Genomic DNA, 18,415 nt, shown 5'->3' with positions numbered 1-18,415 from the left:
ATGGAATGGATTGGAATCGACTGGAATGGAATGGAATGGAATGGAACGGAATGGAATGGAATGGAATGGAATGGAATGTAACGGAATAGAATGGAATGGAATAGATTGGAATCAACCCGAGCAGAACGGAATGGAATGGAATGGAATGGAATGCAATAGAATGGAATGGAATGGAATGGAATGGAATGGAATGGAATGGAATGGAATGGAATGGAATCGAAAGGAATGGAATGGAATGGAATGGAATGGAATGGAATGGAATGGAATGGAATGGAATGGAATGGAATCAACCCGAGTAGAATGGAATGGATTGGAATGGACTGGAATGGAATGGAATGGAATTGAATGGAATGGAATGGAATGGAATGGAATGGAATCAACCCGAGTAGAATGGAATGGATTGAAATGGAATGGAATGGAATCGAATGGAATGGAATGGAATGGAATGGAATCAACCCGAGTAGAACGGAATTGATTGGAATGGAATGGAATGGAATGGAATCGTATGGAATCGAAAGGAATGGAATGGAATGGAATGGAATGGAATGGAATGGAATGGAATGGAATGGAATGGAATGGAATGGAATGGAATGGAATGAAATCAACCCGAGTAGAACGTAATGGAATGGAATGGAATGGAAAGGAATGGAATGGAATGGAATGGAATAAAATTTAATGGAATGGAATGGAATGGAATGGAATTGAATGGAATCAACCCGAGTTGAATGGAATGGATTGGAATGGAATGGAATGGAATGGAATGGAATGGAATGGAATGGAATGGAATGGAATGGAATGGAATCAACCCGAGTAGAATGGAATGGATTGGAATGGAATGGAATGGAATGGAATGGAATGGAATGGAATGGAATCAACCCGAGTAGAATGGAATGGATTGGAATGGAACGGAATGGAATGGAATGGAATGGAATGGAATGGAATGGAATCAACCCGAGTAGAATGGAATGGATTGGATTGGAATGGAATGGAATGGAATCGAACGGAATGGAATGGAATGGAATGGAATGGAATGGAATGGAATGGAATGGAATGAAATTTAATGGAATGGAATGGAATGGAATCGAATGGAATCGAATGGAATCGAATGGAATGGAATGGAATAGAATGGAATCAACCCGAGTAGAAAGGAATGGAATGGAATGGAATGGAAAGGAATGGAATGGAAAGGAATGGAATGGAATGGAATGGAATGGAATGGAATCCAATGGAATGGAAAGGAATGGAATGGAATGGAATGGAATGGAATGGAATGGATTGGAATGGAATGGAATCGAATCGAATGGAACGGAATGGAATGGAATGGAATGGAATGGAATCCAATGGAATGGAATGGAATCGAATGGAATCAACCCGAGTAGAATGGAATGGATTGGAATGGACTGGAATGGAATGGAATGGAATGGAATGGAATGGAATGGAATGGAATGGAATGGAATGGAATCAACCCGAGTAGAACGGAATGGATTGAAATGGAATGGAATGGAATCGAATGGCATAGAATGGAATGGAATGGAATGGAATGCAATGGAAAGGAATGAATTCAACCAGAGTAGAACGGAATGGAATGGAATGGAATGGAATGGAATCAACCCGAGAAGAATGGAATGGATTGGAATGGACTGGAATGGAATGAAATGGAATGGAATGGAATCAAATCAAGCCGAGTAGAATGGAATGGATTGGAATGGACTGGACTGGAATGGAATGGAATGGAATGGAATGGAATGGAATCAAATCAACCCGAGTAGAATGGAATGGATTGGAATGGAATGGAATGGAATGGAATGGAATGGAATGGAATGAAATGGAATGGAGTGGAATAGAATGGAATGGAATTGAATGGAATCAACCCGAGTAGAATGGAATGGATTGGAATGGACTGGAATGGAATGGAATGGAATTGAATGGAATGGAATGGAATGGAATGGAATGGAATCAACCCAAGAAGAACGGAATGGAATGGAATGGAATGGTATGGAATGGAATGGAATGGAATGGAATGGAATGGAATGGAATGGAATGGAATGGAATGGAATTTAATGGAATGGAATCGAATGGAATAGAATGGAATCGAATGGAATGGAATGGAATGGAAAGGAATAGAATGGAATGGAATGGAATGGAATGGAATGGAATGGAATGGAATGGAATGGAATGGAATGGAATCAACCCGAGTAGAATGGAATGGATTGGAATGGAATGGAATGGAATGGAATGGAATGGAATGGAATGGAATCAACCCGAGTAGAATGGAATGGATTGGAATGGAATGGAATCGAATGGAATCGAATGGAATGGAATGGAATGGAAAGGAATGGAATGGAATGGAATGGAATGGAATGGAATGGAATCTACCCGAGTAGAATGGAATGGATTGGAATGGAATGGATTGGAATGGAATGGAATGGAATGGAATGGAATGGAATGGAATGGAATAGAATGGAATGGAATCAACCCGAGTAGAACGGAATGGAATGGAATGGAATGGAATGGAATGGAATGGAATCAACCCGAGTAGAATGGAATGGATTGGAATGGACTGGAATGGAATTTAATGGAATGGAATCAATCCGAGTAGAATGGAATGGAATGGAATGGAATGAATTCAACGTAATAGAATGGAATTGCATCAACCCGCGTGGAACGGAATGGAACGGAACGGAAAGGAAAGGAACGGAACGGAATGGAACGGAATCAACCCGAGCAGATCGGAACGGGATGGGACGGGACGGGACGGTACGGGACGGGTCGGGGTGGAACGGAATGGAACGGAACGGAACAGCATGGAATCAACCAGAGTAGAATGGAATGGAATGGAATGGAATGGAATGGAATGGAATGGAATAGAATAGAATGGAATTGAATCAACCCGTGTGGAACGGAATGGAACGGAACGGAAAGGAACGGAATGGAATGGAATGGAATCAACCGGAGAACAATGGCACTGGTCGGGACGGGTCGGGACGGGATGGGACGGGACGGGACGGGACGGAAGAGAACGGAATGGAACTCAATGGAGTCAACCCGAGTAGAAAGGAACGGAATGGAATGGAATGGAATGAAATCAAAACGAGTAGAATGGAATGGATTGGATTGGAATGGAATGTAATCGAATGGAATGGAACGGAACGGAATGGAATGGAATGGAATGGAATGGAATGGAATGGAATGGAATGGAATGGAATCTACCCGAGTAGAATGGAATGGATTGGAATGGAATGGAATGGAATGGAATGGAATGGAATGGAATGGAATGGAATGGAATAAACCAGAGAAGAATGGAATGGATTGGAATGGAATGGAATGGAATGGAATGAAATGAAATGGAATGGAGTGGAATAGAATGGAATGGAATGGAATGGAATCAACCCGAGTAGAATGGAATGGATTGGAATGGAATGGAATGGAATAGAATGGAATGGAATGGAATGGAATCAACCCGAGTAGAATGGAATGGATTGGAATGGACTGGAATGGAATGGAATGGAATGGAATGGAATGGAATGGAATCAAATCAACCCGAGTTGAATGGAATGGATTGGAATGGAATGGAATGGAATCGAATGGAATGGAACGGAACAGAACGGAACGGAATGGAATGGAATGGAATGGAATGGAATGGAATGGAATGGAATGGAATGGTATCAACCCAAGTAGAATGGAATGGATTGGAATGGAATGTAATGGAATGGAATGGAATGGAATGGAATCAACCCGAGTAGAATGTAATGGATTGGAATGGACTGGAATGGAATGGAATGGAATGGAACGGAATGGAATGGAATGGAATGGAATGGAATGTAACGGAATAGAATGGAATGGAATAGATTGGAATCAACCCGAGTAGAACGGAATGGAATGGAATGGAATGGAATGCAATAGAATGGAATGGAATGGAATGGAATGGAATGGAATGGAATGGAATGGAATGGAATGGAATCGAAAGGAATGGAATGGAATGGAATGGAATGGAATGGAATGGAATGGAATCAACCCGAGTAGAATGGAATGGATTGGAATGGACTGGAATGGAATGGAATGGAATTGAATGGAATGGAATGGAATGGAATGGAATGGAATCAACCCGAGTAGAATGGAATGGATTGAAATGGAATGGAATGGAATCGAATGGAATGGAATGGAATGGAATGGAATCAACCCGAGTAGAACGGAATGGATTGGAATGGAATGGAATGGAATGGAATCGTATGGAATCGAAAGGAATGGAATGGAATGGAATGGAATGGAATGGAATGGAATGGAATGGAATGAAATCAACCCGAGTAGAACGTAATGGAATGGAATGGAATGGAAAGGAATGGAATGGAATGGAATGGAATAAAATTTAATGGAATGGAATGGAATGGAATGGAATGGAATGGAATGGAATGGAATGGAATTGAATGGAATCAACCCGAGTTGAATGGAATGGATTGGAATGGAATGGAATGGAATGGAATGGAATGGAATGGAATCAACCCGAGTAGAATGGAATGGATTGGAATGGAATGGAATGGAATGGAATGGAATGGACTCAACCCGAGTAGAATGGAATGGATTGGAATGGAACGGAATGGAATGGAATGGAATGGAATGGAATGGAATGGAATCAACCCGAGTAGAATGGAATGGATTGGATTGGAATGGAATGGAATGGAATCGAACGGAATGGAATGGAATGGAATGGAATGGAATGGAATGAAATTTAATGGAATGGAATGGAATGGAATCGAATGGAATCGAATGGAATCGAATGGAATGGAATGGAATAGAATGGAATCAACCCGAGTAGAACGGAATGGAATGGAATGGAATGGAAAGGAATGGAATGGAATGGAATGGAATGGAATGGAATGGAATGGAATGGAATCCAATGGAATGGAAAGGAATGGAATGGAATGGAATGGAATGGAATGGAATGGATTGGAGTGGAATGGAATCGAATCGAATGGAACGGAATGGAATGGAATGGAATGGAATGGAATCCAATGGAATGGAATGGAATCGAATGGAATCAACCCGAGTAGAATGGAATGGATTGGAATGGACTGGAATGGAATGGAATGGAATGGAATGGAATGGAATGGAATGGAATGGAATCAACCCGAGTAGAACGGAATGGATTGAAATGGAATGGAATGGAATCGAATGGCATAGAATGGAATGGAATGGAATGGAATGCAATGGAAAGGAATGAATTCAACCAGAGTAGAACGGAATGGAAAGGAATGGAATGGAATGGAATGGAATGGAATCAACCCGAGAAGAATGGAATGGATTGGAATGGACTGGAATGGAATGGAATGGAATGGAATGGAATCAAATCAAGCCGAGTAGAATGGAATGGATTGGAATGGACTGGAATGGAATGGAATGGAATGGAATGGAATGGAATGGAATGGAATGGAATCAAATCAACCCGAGTAGAATGGAATGGATTGGAATGGAATGGAATGGAATGGAATGGAATGGAATGGAATGAAATGGAATGGAGTGGAATAGAATGGAATGGAATGGAATGGAATCAACCCGAGTAGAATGGAATGGATTGGAATGGAATGGAATGGAATGGAAAGGAATGGAATGGAATGGAATCAACCCGAGTAGAATGGAATGGATTGGAATGGACTGGACTGGACTGGAATGGAATGGAATGGAATGGAATGGAATCAAATTAACCCGAGTAGAATGGAATGGATTGGAATGGAGTTTAATGGAATCGAATGGAATGGAATGGAAGGAATTGAATGGAATGGAATGCAATGGAATGGAATGGAATGGAATGGAATGGAATGGAATGGAATGGAATGGAATGGAATGGAATGGAATCAACCCGAGTTGAATGGAATGGATTGGAATGGAATGGAATGGAATGGAATCGAATGGAATCAAATGGAATGGAATGGAATGGAATGGAATGGAATGGAATGGAATGGAATGGAATGGAATGGAATGGAATGGAATGGAATCAACCCGAGTAGAACGGAATGGAATGGAATGGAATGCAATGGAATTTAATGGAATGGAATGGAATGGAAGGGAATTTAAAGGAATGGAATGGAATGGAATGGAATGGAATTGAATGGAATGGAGTGGAATGGAATCAACCCGAGTAGAACGGAATGGATTGGAATGGAATGGAATGGAATGGAATCGAATGGAATGGAATGGAATGGAATGGAAAGGAAAGGAATGGAATGGAATGGAATGGAATAAAATTTAATGGAATGGAATGGAATGGAATGGAATGGAATGGAATCGAATGGAATGGAATGGAATGGAATGGAATGGAATGGAATGGAATGGAATGGAATGGAATGGAATGGAATCAACCCGAGTAGAATGGAATGGATTGGAATGGAATGTAATGGAATGGAATGGAATGGAATGGAATGGAATGGAATCAACCCGAGTAGAATGGAATGGATTGGAATGGACTGGAATGGAATGGAATGGAATGGAACGGAATGGAAAGGAATGGAATGGAATGGAATGTAACGGAATGGAATGGAATGGAATAGATTGGAATCAACCCGAGTAGAACGGAATGGAATGTAATGGAATGGAATGCAATAGAATGGAATGGAATGGAATGGAATGGAATGGAATGGAATGGAATGGAGTGGAATGGAATGGAATGGAATGGAATGGAATCGAAAGGAATGGAATGGAATGGAATGGACTGGAATGGAATGGAATGGAATGGAATGGAATCAACCCGAGTAGAATGGAATGGATTGAAATGGAATGGAATGGAATCGAATGGAATGGAATGGAATGGAATGGAATCAACCCGAGTAGAACGGAATGGATTGGAATGGAATGGAATGGGATGGAATCGTATGGAATCGAAAGGAATGGAATGGAATGGAATGGAATGGAATGGAAAGGAATGGAATGGAATGAAATCAACCCGAGTAGAAAGTAATGGAATGGAATGGAATGGAATGGAATGGAATGGAAAGGAATGGAATGGAATGGAATGGAATAAAATTTAATGGAATGGAATGGAATGGAATGGAATTGAAAGGAATCAACCCGAGTTGAATGGAATGGATTGGAATGGAATGGAATGGAATGGAATGGAATGGAATGGAATGGAATGGAATCAACCCGAGTAGAATGGAATGGATTGGAATGGAATGGAATGGAATGGAATGGAATGGAATGGAATGGAATGGAATGGAATGGAATCAACCCGAATAGAATGGAATGGATTGAAATGGAATGGAATGGAATCGAATGGAATGGAATGGAATGGAATGGAATCAACCCGAGAAAAACGGAATGGATTGGAATGGAATGGAATGGAATGGAATGGAATGGAATGGAATGGAATCGAGTGGAATGGAATGGAATGGAATTGAATGGAATGGAATGGAATGGAATGAAATGGAATGGAATGGAATGAAATCAATCCGAGTACAACGTAATGGAATGGAATGGAATGGAATGGAAAGGAAAGGAATGGAATGGAATGGAACGGAATAAAATTTAATGGAATGGAATGGAATGGAATGGAATGGAATGGAATGGAACCGAATGGAATGGAATGGAATGGAATGGAATGGAATGGAATGGAATGGAATGGAATCAACACAAGTAGAATGGAATGGATTGGAATGGAATGGAATGGAATGGAATGGAATGGAATGGAATCAACCCGAGTAGAATGGAATGGATTGGAATGGACTGGAATGGAATGGAATGGAATGGAACGGAATGGAATGGAATGGAATGGAATGGAATGGAATGTAACGGAGTGGAATGGAATGGAATAGATTGGAATCAACCCGAGTAGAACAGAATGGAATGGAATGGAATGGAATGCAATGGAATGGAATGGAATGGAATGGAATGGAATGGAATGGAATGGAATCAACCCGAGTAGAACAGAATGGAATGGAATGGAATGGAATGGAATGGAATCAACCCGAGTAGAATGGAATGGATTGGAATGGACTGGAATGGAATGGAATGGAATCGAAAGGAATGGAATGGAATGGAATGGAATGGAATGGAATGGAATGGAATCAACCCGAGTAGAATGGAATGGATTGGAATGGACTGGAATGGAATGGAATGGAATGGAATGGAATGGAATGGAATGGAATGGAATGGAATCAACCCGAGTAGAATGGAATGGATTGAAATGGAATGGAATGGAATGGAATGGAATGGAATGGAATGGAATGGAATGGAATGGAATGGAATGGAATGGGATGGAATGGAATCAACCCGAGTAGAACGGAATGGATTGGAATGGAATGGAATGGAATGGAATCGTATGGAATCGAAAGGAATGGAATGGAATGGAATGGAAAGGAATGGAACGGAATGGAATGGAATGGAATGGAATGAAATCAACCCGAGTAGAACGTAATGGAATGGAATGGAATGGAAAGGAATGGAATGGAATGGAATGGAATAAAATTTAATGGAATGGAATGGAATGGAATGGAATCGAATGGAATCGAATGGAATGGAATGGTATAGATTGGAATGGAATGGAATGGAATGGAATTGAATGGAATGGAATGGAATGGAATGGAATGGAGTGGAATCAACCCGAGTAGAATGGAATGGATTGGAATGGAATGGAATGGAATGGAATGGAATGGAATGGAATGGAATGGAATCAACCCGAGTAGAATGGAATGGATTGGAATGGAATGGAATGGAATGGAATCGAATGGAATCAAATGGAATGGAATGGAATGGAATGGAATGGAATGGAATGGAATGGAATGGAATGGAATGGAATGGAATCTACTCGAGTAGAATGGAATGGATTGGAATGGAATGGATTGGAATGGAATCGAATGGAATGGAATGGAATGGAATGGAATGGAATGGAATGGAATGGCATGGAATCAACCCGAGTAGAACGGAATGGAATGGAATGGAATGGAATGGAATGGAATGGAACGGAACGGAACGGAACGGAATGGAATGGAATGGAATGGAATGGAATGGAATGGAATGGAATGGAAAGGAATGGAATGGAATCAATCCGAGTAGAATGGAATGGATTGGAATGGAATGGAATGGAATGGAATGGAATGGAATGGAATGGAATCAACCCGAGTAGAATGGAATGGATTGAAATGCAATGAAATGGAATGGAATGGAAAGGAATGGAATGGAGTGGAACGGAATGGAATGGAATGGAATCAACCCGAGTAGAAAGGAATGGATTGGAATACAATGGAATGGAATGGAATGGAATGGAATTCAATAGAATAGAATGGAATGGAATGGAATGGAATCGAAAGGAAACCAATGGAATCGAATGGAATGGAGTGGAATAGAATGGAATCAACCCGAATAGAACGGAACGAACGAAATGGAACGGAACGGAACGGAATGGAATGGAATGGATTGAAATGGAATGGAATCGAATGGAACCGAATGGAACCGAATGGAATGGGATGGAATGGAATGGAATGGAATGGAATGAACCCGAGTAGAATGGAATGGATTGGAATGGAATGGAATGGAATGGAATCGAATGGAATCGAATGGAATGGAATGGAATGGAATGGAATGGAATGGAATGGAATGGAATGGAATCAACCCGAGTAGAACGGAATGGAATGGAATGGAATGGAATGGAATAGAAAGGAAGGGAATTCAATGGAATAGAATGCAATGGAATGGAATGGAATGGAATGAACCCGAGTAGAACGGAATGGAATGGAATGGAATGGAATGGAATGGAATGGAATGGAATGGATTGGAATGGAATGGAATGGAATGGAATGGAATGGAATGGAATGGAATGGAATGGAATGGAATCAACCCGAGAAGAACGGAATGGAATGGAATGGAATGGAATGGAATGGAATGGAATGGAATGGAATGGAATGGAATGGAATGGAATTTAATGGAATGGAATCGAATGGAATAGAATGGAATCGAATGGAATGGAATGGAATGGAAAGGAATAGAATGGAATGGAATGGAATGGAATGGAATGGAATGGAATGGAATGGAATGGAATGGAATGGAATCAACCCGAGTAGAATGGAATGGATTGGAATGGAATGGAATGGAATGGAATGGAATGGAATGGAATGGAATGGAATCAACCCGAGTAGAATGGAATGGATTGGAATGGAATGGAATGGAATGGAATCGAATGGAATCGAATGGAATGGAATGGAATGGAAAGGAATGGAATGGAATGGAATGGAATGCAATGGAATGGAATGGAATCTACCCGAGTAGAATGGAATGGATTGGAATGGAATGGATTGGAATGGAATGGAATGGACTGGAATGGAATGGAATGGAATGGAATAGAATGGAATGGAATCAACCCGAGTAGAACGGAATGGAATGGAATGGAATGGAATGGAATGGAATGGAATGGAATCAACTCGAGTAGAATGGAATGGATTGGAATGGACTGGAATGGAATTTAATGGAATGGAATCAATCCGAGTAGAATGGAATGGAATGGAATGGAATGAATTCAATGTAATAGAATGGAATTGCATCAACGCGCGTGGAACGGAATGGAACGGAACGGAAAGGAAAGGAACGGAACGGAATGGAACGGAATCAACCCGAGCAGATCGGAACGGGATGGGACGGGACGGGACGGTACGGGACGGGTCGGGGTGGAACGGAATGGAACGGAACGGAACGGCATGGAATCAACCAGAGTAGAATGGAATGGAATGGAATGGAATGGAATGGAATGGAATAGAATAGAATGGAATTGAATCAACCCGTGTGGAACGGAATGGAACGGAACGGAAAGGAACGGAATGGAATGGAATGGAATCAACCGGAGAACAATGGCACTGGTCGGGACGGGTCGGGACGGGATGGGACGGGACGGGACGGGACGGAAGAGAACGGAATGGAACTCAATGGAGTCAACCCGAGTAGAAAGGAACGGAATGGAATGGAATGGAATGAAATCAAAACGAGTAGAATGGAATGGATTGGATTGGAATGGAATGTAATCGAATGGAATGGAACGGAACGGAATGGAATGGAATGGAATGGAATGGAATGGAATGGAATGGAATGGAATCTACCCGAGTAGAATGGAATGGATTGGAATGGAATGGAATGGAATGGAATGGAATGGAATGGAATGGAATGGAATGGAATGGAATGGAATCAACCCGAGTAGAACGGAATGGAATGGAATGGAATGGAATGGAATGGAATGGAATGGAATGGAATGGAATTTAATGGAATGGAATGGATTGGAATCGAATGGAATGAAATGGAATGGAATGGAATGGAATGGAATGGAATGGAATGGAATAGAATGGAATCAACCCGAGTAGAACGGAATGGAATGGAATGGAATGGAATCGAATGGAAAGGAATGGAATGGAATGGAATGGAATGGAATGGAATGGAATGGAATGGAATGGAATCAACCCGAGTAGAATGGAATGGATTGGAATGGAATGGAATGGAATGGAATGGAATGGAATCGAATGGAATGGAATGGAATTGAATGGAATCAACCCGAGTAGAAAGGAGTGGATTGAAATGGAATGGAATGGAATGGAATGGAATGGAATGGAATGGAATGGAATGGAATCAACCCGAGTAGAACGGAATGGATTGGAATGGAATGGAATGGAATGGAATCGAATGGAATCGAATGGAATGGAATGGAATGGAAAGGAATGGAATGGAATGGAATGGAATAGAATGAAATCTTCCCGAGTAGAACGTAATGGAATGGAACGGAATGGAATGGAATGGAATGGAATTTAATGGAATGGAGTGGAATGGAATCGAATGGAATCGAATGGAATGGAATGGAATAGAATGGGATCAACCCGAGTAGAACGGAATGGAATGGAATGGAAAGGAATGGAATGGAAAGGAATGGAAACGAATGGAATGGAATGGAATGGAATGGAACGGAATGGAATGGAATGGAATGGAATGGAATGGAATGGAATGGAATGGAAAGGAACGGAATGGAATCAACCCGAGTAGAATAGAATGGATTGGAATGGAATGGAATGGAATGGAATGGAATGGAATGGAATGGAATAAACCAGAGAAGAATGGAATGGATTGGAATGGAATGGAATGGAATGGAATGAAATGAAATGGAATGGAGTGGAATAGAATGGAATGGAATGGAATGGAATCAACCCGAGTAGAATGGAATGGATTGGAATGGAATGGAATGGAATGGAATGGAATGGAATGGAATGGAATCAACCCGAGTAGAATGGAATGGATTGGAATGGACTGGAATGGAATGGAATGGAATGGAATGGAATGGAATGGAATCAAATCAACCCGAGTTGAATGGAATGGATTGGAATGGAATGGAATGGAATCGAATGGAATGGAACGGAACAGAACGGAACGGAACGGAATGGAATGGAATGGAATGGAATGGAATGGAATGGAATGGAATGGAATGGTATCAACCCAAGTAGAATGGAATGGATTGGAATGGAATGTAATGGAATGGAATGGAATGGAATGGAATCAACCCGAGTAGAATGGAATGGATTGGAATCGACTGGAATGGAATGGAATGGAATGGAACGGAATGGAATGGAATGGAATGGAATGGAATGTAACGGAATAGAATGGAATGGAATAGATTGGAATCAACCCGAGTAGAACGGAATGGAATGGAATGGAATGGAATGCAATAGAATGGAATGGAATGGAATGGAATGGAATGGAATGGAATGGAATGGAATGGAATGGAATGGAATCGAAAGGAATGGAATGGAATGGAATGGAATGGAATGGAATGGAATGGAATGGAATGGAATGGAATCAACCCGAGTAGAATGGAATGGATTGGAATGGACTGGAATGGAATGGAATGGAATTGAATGGAATGGAATGGAATGGAATGGAATGGAATCAACCCGAGTAGAATGGAATGGATTGAAATGGAATGGAATGGAATCGAATGGAATGGAATGGAAAGGAATCGAATGGAATGGAATGGAATGGAATGGAATCAACCCGAGTAGAACGGAATTGATTGGAATGGAATGGAATGGAATGGAATCGTATGGAATCGAAAGGAATGGAATGGAATGGAAAGGAATGGAATGGAATGGAATGGAATGGAATGGAATGGAATGGAATGGAATGGAATGGAATGAAATCAACCCGAGTAGAACGTAATGGAATGGAATGGAATGGAAAGGAATGGAATGGAATGGAATGGAATAAAATTTAATGGAATGGAATGGAATGGAATGGAATTGAATGGAATCAACCCGAGTTGAATGGAATGGATTGGAATGGAATGGAATGGAATGGAATGGAATGGAATGGAATGGAATGGAATGGAATGGAATCAACCCGAGTAGAATGGAATGGATTGGAATGGAATGGAATGGAATGGAATGGAATGGAATGGAATCAACCCGAGTAGAATGGAATGGATTGGAATGGAACGGAATGGAATGGAATGGAATGGAATGGAATGGAATGGAATCAACCCGAGTAGAATGGAATGGATTGGATTGGAATGGAATGGAATGGAATCGAACGGAATGGAATGGAATGGAATGGAATGGAATGGAATGGAATGGAATGGAATGGAATGGAATGAAATTTAATGGAATGGAATGGAATGGAATCGAATGGAATCGAATGGAATCGAATGGAATGGAATGGAATAGAATGGAATCAACCCGAGTAGAAAGGAATGGAATGGAATGGAATGGAAAGGAATGGAATGGAAAGGAATGGAATGGAATGGAATGGAATGGAATGGAATCCAATGGAATGGAAAGGAATGGAATGGAATGGAATGGAATGGAATGGAATGGATTGGAATGGAATGGAATCGAATCGAATGGAACGGAATGGAATGGAATGGAATGGAATGGAATCCAATGGAATGGAATGGAATCGAATGGAATCAACCCGAGTAGAATGGAATGGATTGGAATGGACTGGAATGGAATGGAATGGAATGGAATGGAATGGAATGGAATGGAATGGAATGGAATCAACCCGAGTAGAACGGAATGGATTGAAATGGAATGGAATGGAATCGAATGGCATAGAATGGAATGGAATGGAATGGAATGCAATGGAAAGGAATGAATTCAACCAGAGTAGAACGGAATGGAATGGAATGGAATGGAATGGAATCAACCCGAGAAGAATGGAATGGATTGGAATGGACTGGAATGGAATGAAATGGAATGGAATGGAATCAAATCAAGCCGAGTAGAATGGAATGGATTGGAATGGACTGGAATGGAATGGAATGGAATGGAATGGAATGGAATGGAATCAAATCAACCCGAGTAGAATGGAATGGATTGGAATGGAATGGAATGGAATGGAATGGAATGGAATGGAATGAAATGGAATGGAGTGGAATAGAATGGAATGGAATTGAATGGAATCAACCCGAGTAGAATGGAATGGATTGGAATGGACTGGAATGGAATGGAATGGAATTGAATGGAATGGAATGGAATGGAATGGAATGGAATCAACCCAAGAAGAACGGAATGGAATGGAATGGAATGGTATGGAATGGAATGGAATGGAATGGAATGGAATGGAATGGAATGGAATGGAATGGAATGGAATGGAATTTAATGGAATGGAATCGAATGGAATAGAATGGAATCGAATGGAATGGAATGGAATGGAAAGGAATAGAATGGAATGGAATGGAATGGAATGGAATGGAATGGAATGGAATGGAATGGAATGGAATGGAATGGAATCAACCCGAGTAGAATGGAATGGATTGGAATGGAATGGAATGGAATGGAATGGAATGGAATGGAATGGAATCAACCCGAGTAGAATGGAATGGATTGGAATGGAATGGAATGGAATGGAATCGAATGGAATCGAATGGAATGGAATGGAATGGAAAGGAATGGAATGGAATGGAATGGAATGGAATGGAATGGAATCTACCCGAGTAGAATGGAATGGATTGGAATGGAATGGATTGGAATGGAATGGAATGGAATGGAATGGAATGGAATGGAATGGAATAGAATGGAATGGAATCAACCCGAGTAGAACGGAATGGAATGGAATGGAATGGAATGGAATGGAATGGAATGGAATGGAATCAACCCGAGTAGAATGGAATGGATTGGAATGGACTGGAATGGAATTTAATGGAATGGAATCAATCCGAGTAGAATGGAATGGAATGGAATGGAATGAATTCAACGTAATAGAATGGAATTGCATCAACCCGCGTGGAACGGAATGGAACGGAACGGAAAGGAAAGGAACGGAACGGAATGGAACGGAATCAACCCGAGCAGATCGGAACGGGATGGGACGGGACGGGACGGTACGGGACGGGTCGGGGTGGAACGGAATGGAACGGAACGGAACAGCATGGAATCAACCAGAGTAGAATGGAATGGAATGGAATGGAATGGAATGGAATGGAATGGAATAGAATAGAATGGAATTGAATCAACCCGTGTGGAACGGAATGGAACGGAACGGAAAGGAACGGAATGGAATGGAATGGAATCAACCGGAGAACAATGGCACTGGTCGGGACGGGTCGGGACGGGATGGGACGGGACGGGACGGGACGGAAGAGAACGGAATGGAACTCAATGGAGTCAACCCGAGTAGAAAGGAACGGAATGGAATGGAATGGAATGAAATCAAAACGAGTAGAATGGAATGGATTGGATTGGAATGGAATGTAATCGAATGGAATGGAACGGAACGGAATGGAATGGAATGGAATGGAATGGAATGGAATGGAATGGAATGGAATGGAATCTACCCGAGTAGAATGGAATGGATTGGAATGGAATGGAATGGAATGGAATGGAATGGAATGGAATGGAATGGAATAAACCAGAGAAGAATGGAATGGATTGGAATGGAATGGAATGGAATGGAATGAAATGAAATGGAATGGAGTGGAATAGAATGGAATGGAATGGAATGGAATCAACCCGAGTAGAATGGAATGGATTGGAATGGAATGGAATGGAATAGAATGGAATGGAATGGAATGGAATCAACCCGAGTAGAATGGAATGGATTGGAATGGACTGGAATGGAATGGAATGGAATGGAATGGAATGGAATGGAATCAAATCAACCCGAGTTGAATGGAATGGATTGGAATGGAATGGAATGGAATCGAATGGAATGGAACGGAACAGAACGGAACGGAACGGAATGGAATGGAATGGAATGGAATGGAATGGAATGGAATGGAATGGAATGGAATGGAATGGAATGGAATGGAATGGAATGGCATCAACCCAAGTAGAATGGAATGGATTGGAATGGAATGTAATGGAATGGAATGGAATGGAATGGAATCAACCCGAGTAGAATGGAATGGATTGGAATGGACTGGAATGGAATGGAATGGAATGGAACGGAATGGAATGGAATGGAATGGAATGGAATGTAACGGAATAGAATGGAATGGAATAGATTGGAATCAACCCGAGTAGAACGGAATGGAATGGAATGGAATGGAATGCAATAGAATGGAATGGAATGGAATGGAATGGAATGGAATGGAATGGAATGGAATGGAATGGAATCGAAAGGAATGGAATGGAATGGAATGGAATGGAATGGAATGGAATGGAATCAACCCGAGTAGAATGGAATGGATTGGAATGGACTGGAATGGAATGGAATGGAATTGAATGGAATGGAATGGAATGGAATGGAATGGAATCAACCCGAGTAGAATGGAATGGATTGAAATGGAATGGAATGGAATCGAATGGAATGGAATGGAATGGAATGGAATCAACCCGAGTAGAACGGAATGGATTGGAATGGAATGGAATGGAATGGAATCGTATGGAATCGAAAGGAATGGAATGGAATGGAATGGAATGGAATGGAATGGAATGGAATGAAATCAACCCGAGTAGAACGTAATGGAATGGAATGGAATGGAAAGGAATGGAATGGAATGGAATGGAATAAAATTTAATGGAATGGAATGGAATGGAATGGAATGGAATGGAATGGAATGGAATTGAATGGAATCAACCCGAGTTGAATGGAATGGATTGGAATGGAATGGAATGGAATGGAATGGAATGGAATGGAATCAACCCGAGTAGAATGGAATGGATTGGAATGGAATGGAATGGAATGGAATGGAATGGACTCAACCCGAGTAGAATGGAATGGATTGGAATGGAACGGAATGGAATGGAATGGAATGGAATGGAATGGAATGGAATCAACCCGAGTAGAATGGAATGGATTGGATTGGAATGGAATGGAATGGAATCGAACGGAATGGAATGGAATGGAATGGAATGGAATGGAATGAAATTTAATGGAATGGAATGGAATGGAATCGAATGGAATCGAATGGAATCGAATGGAATGGAATGGAATAGAATGGAATCAACCCGAGTAGAACGGAATGGAATGGAATGGAATGGAAAGGAATGGAATGGAATGGAATGGAATGGAATGGAATGGAATGGAATGGAATCCAATGGAATGGAAAGGAATGGAATGGAATGGAATGGAATGGAATGGAATGGATTGGAATGGAATGGAATCGAATCGAATGGAACGGAATGGAATGGAATGGAATGGAATGGAATCCAATGGAATGGAATGGAATCGAATGGAATCAACCCGAGTAGAATGGAATGGATTGGAATGGACTGGAATGGAATGGAATGGAATGGAATGGAATGGAATGGAATGGAATCAACCCGAGTAGAACGGAATGGATTGAAATGGAATGGAATGGAATCGAATGGCATAGAATGGAATGGAATGGAATGGAATGCAATGGAAAGGAATGAATTCAACCAGAGTAGAACGGAATGGAAAGGAATGGAATGGAATGGAATGGAATGGAATCAACCCGAGAAGAATGGAATGGATTGGAATGGACTGGAATGGAATGGAATGGAATGGAATGGAATCAAATCAAGCCGAGTAGAATGGAATGGATTGGAATGGACTGGAATGGAATGGAATGGAATGGAATGGAATGGAATGGAATGGAATGGAATGGAATCAAATCAACCCGAGTAGAATGGAATGGATTGGAATGGAATGGAATGGAATGGAATGGAATGGAATGGAATGAAATGGAATGGAGTGGAATAGAATGGAATGGAATGGAATGGAATCAACCCGAGTAGAATGGAATGGATTGGAATGGAATGGAATGGAATGGAATGGAATGGAATGGAATGGAATGGAATGGAATCAACCCGAGTAGAATGGAATGGATTGGAATGGACTGGACTGGACTGGAATGGAATGGAATGGAATGGAATGGAATGGAATCAAATTAACCCGAGTAGAATGGAATGGATTGGAATGGAGTTTAATGGAATCGAATGGAATGGAATGGAAGGAATTGAATGGAATGGAATGCAATGGAATGGAATGGAATGGAATGGAA

This window comes from Gorilla gorilla, chromosome 17 (genome assembly GCF_029281585.2).
Source record: "Gorilla gorilla gorilla isolate KB3781 chromosome 17, NHGRI_mGorGor1-v2.1_pri, whole genome shotgun sequence".
NCBI classification, from domain to species: Eukaryota; Metazoa; Chordata; class Mammalia; order Primates; family Hominidae; genus Gorilla; species Gorilla gorilla.
This window is presented reverse-complemented; position numbering follows the sequence as displayed.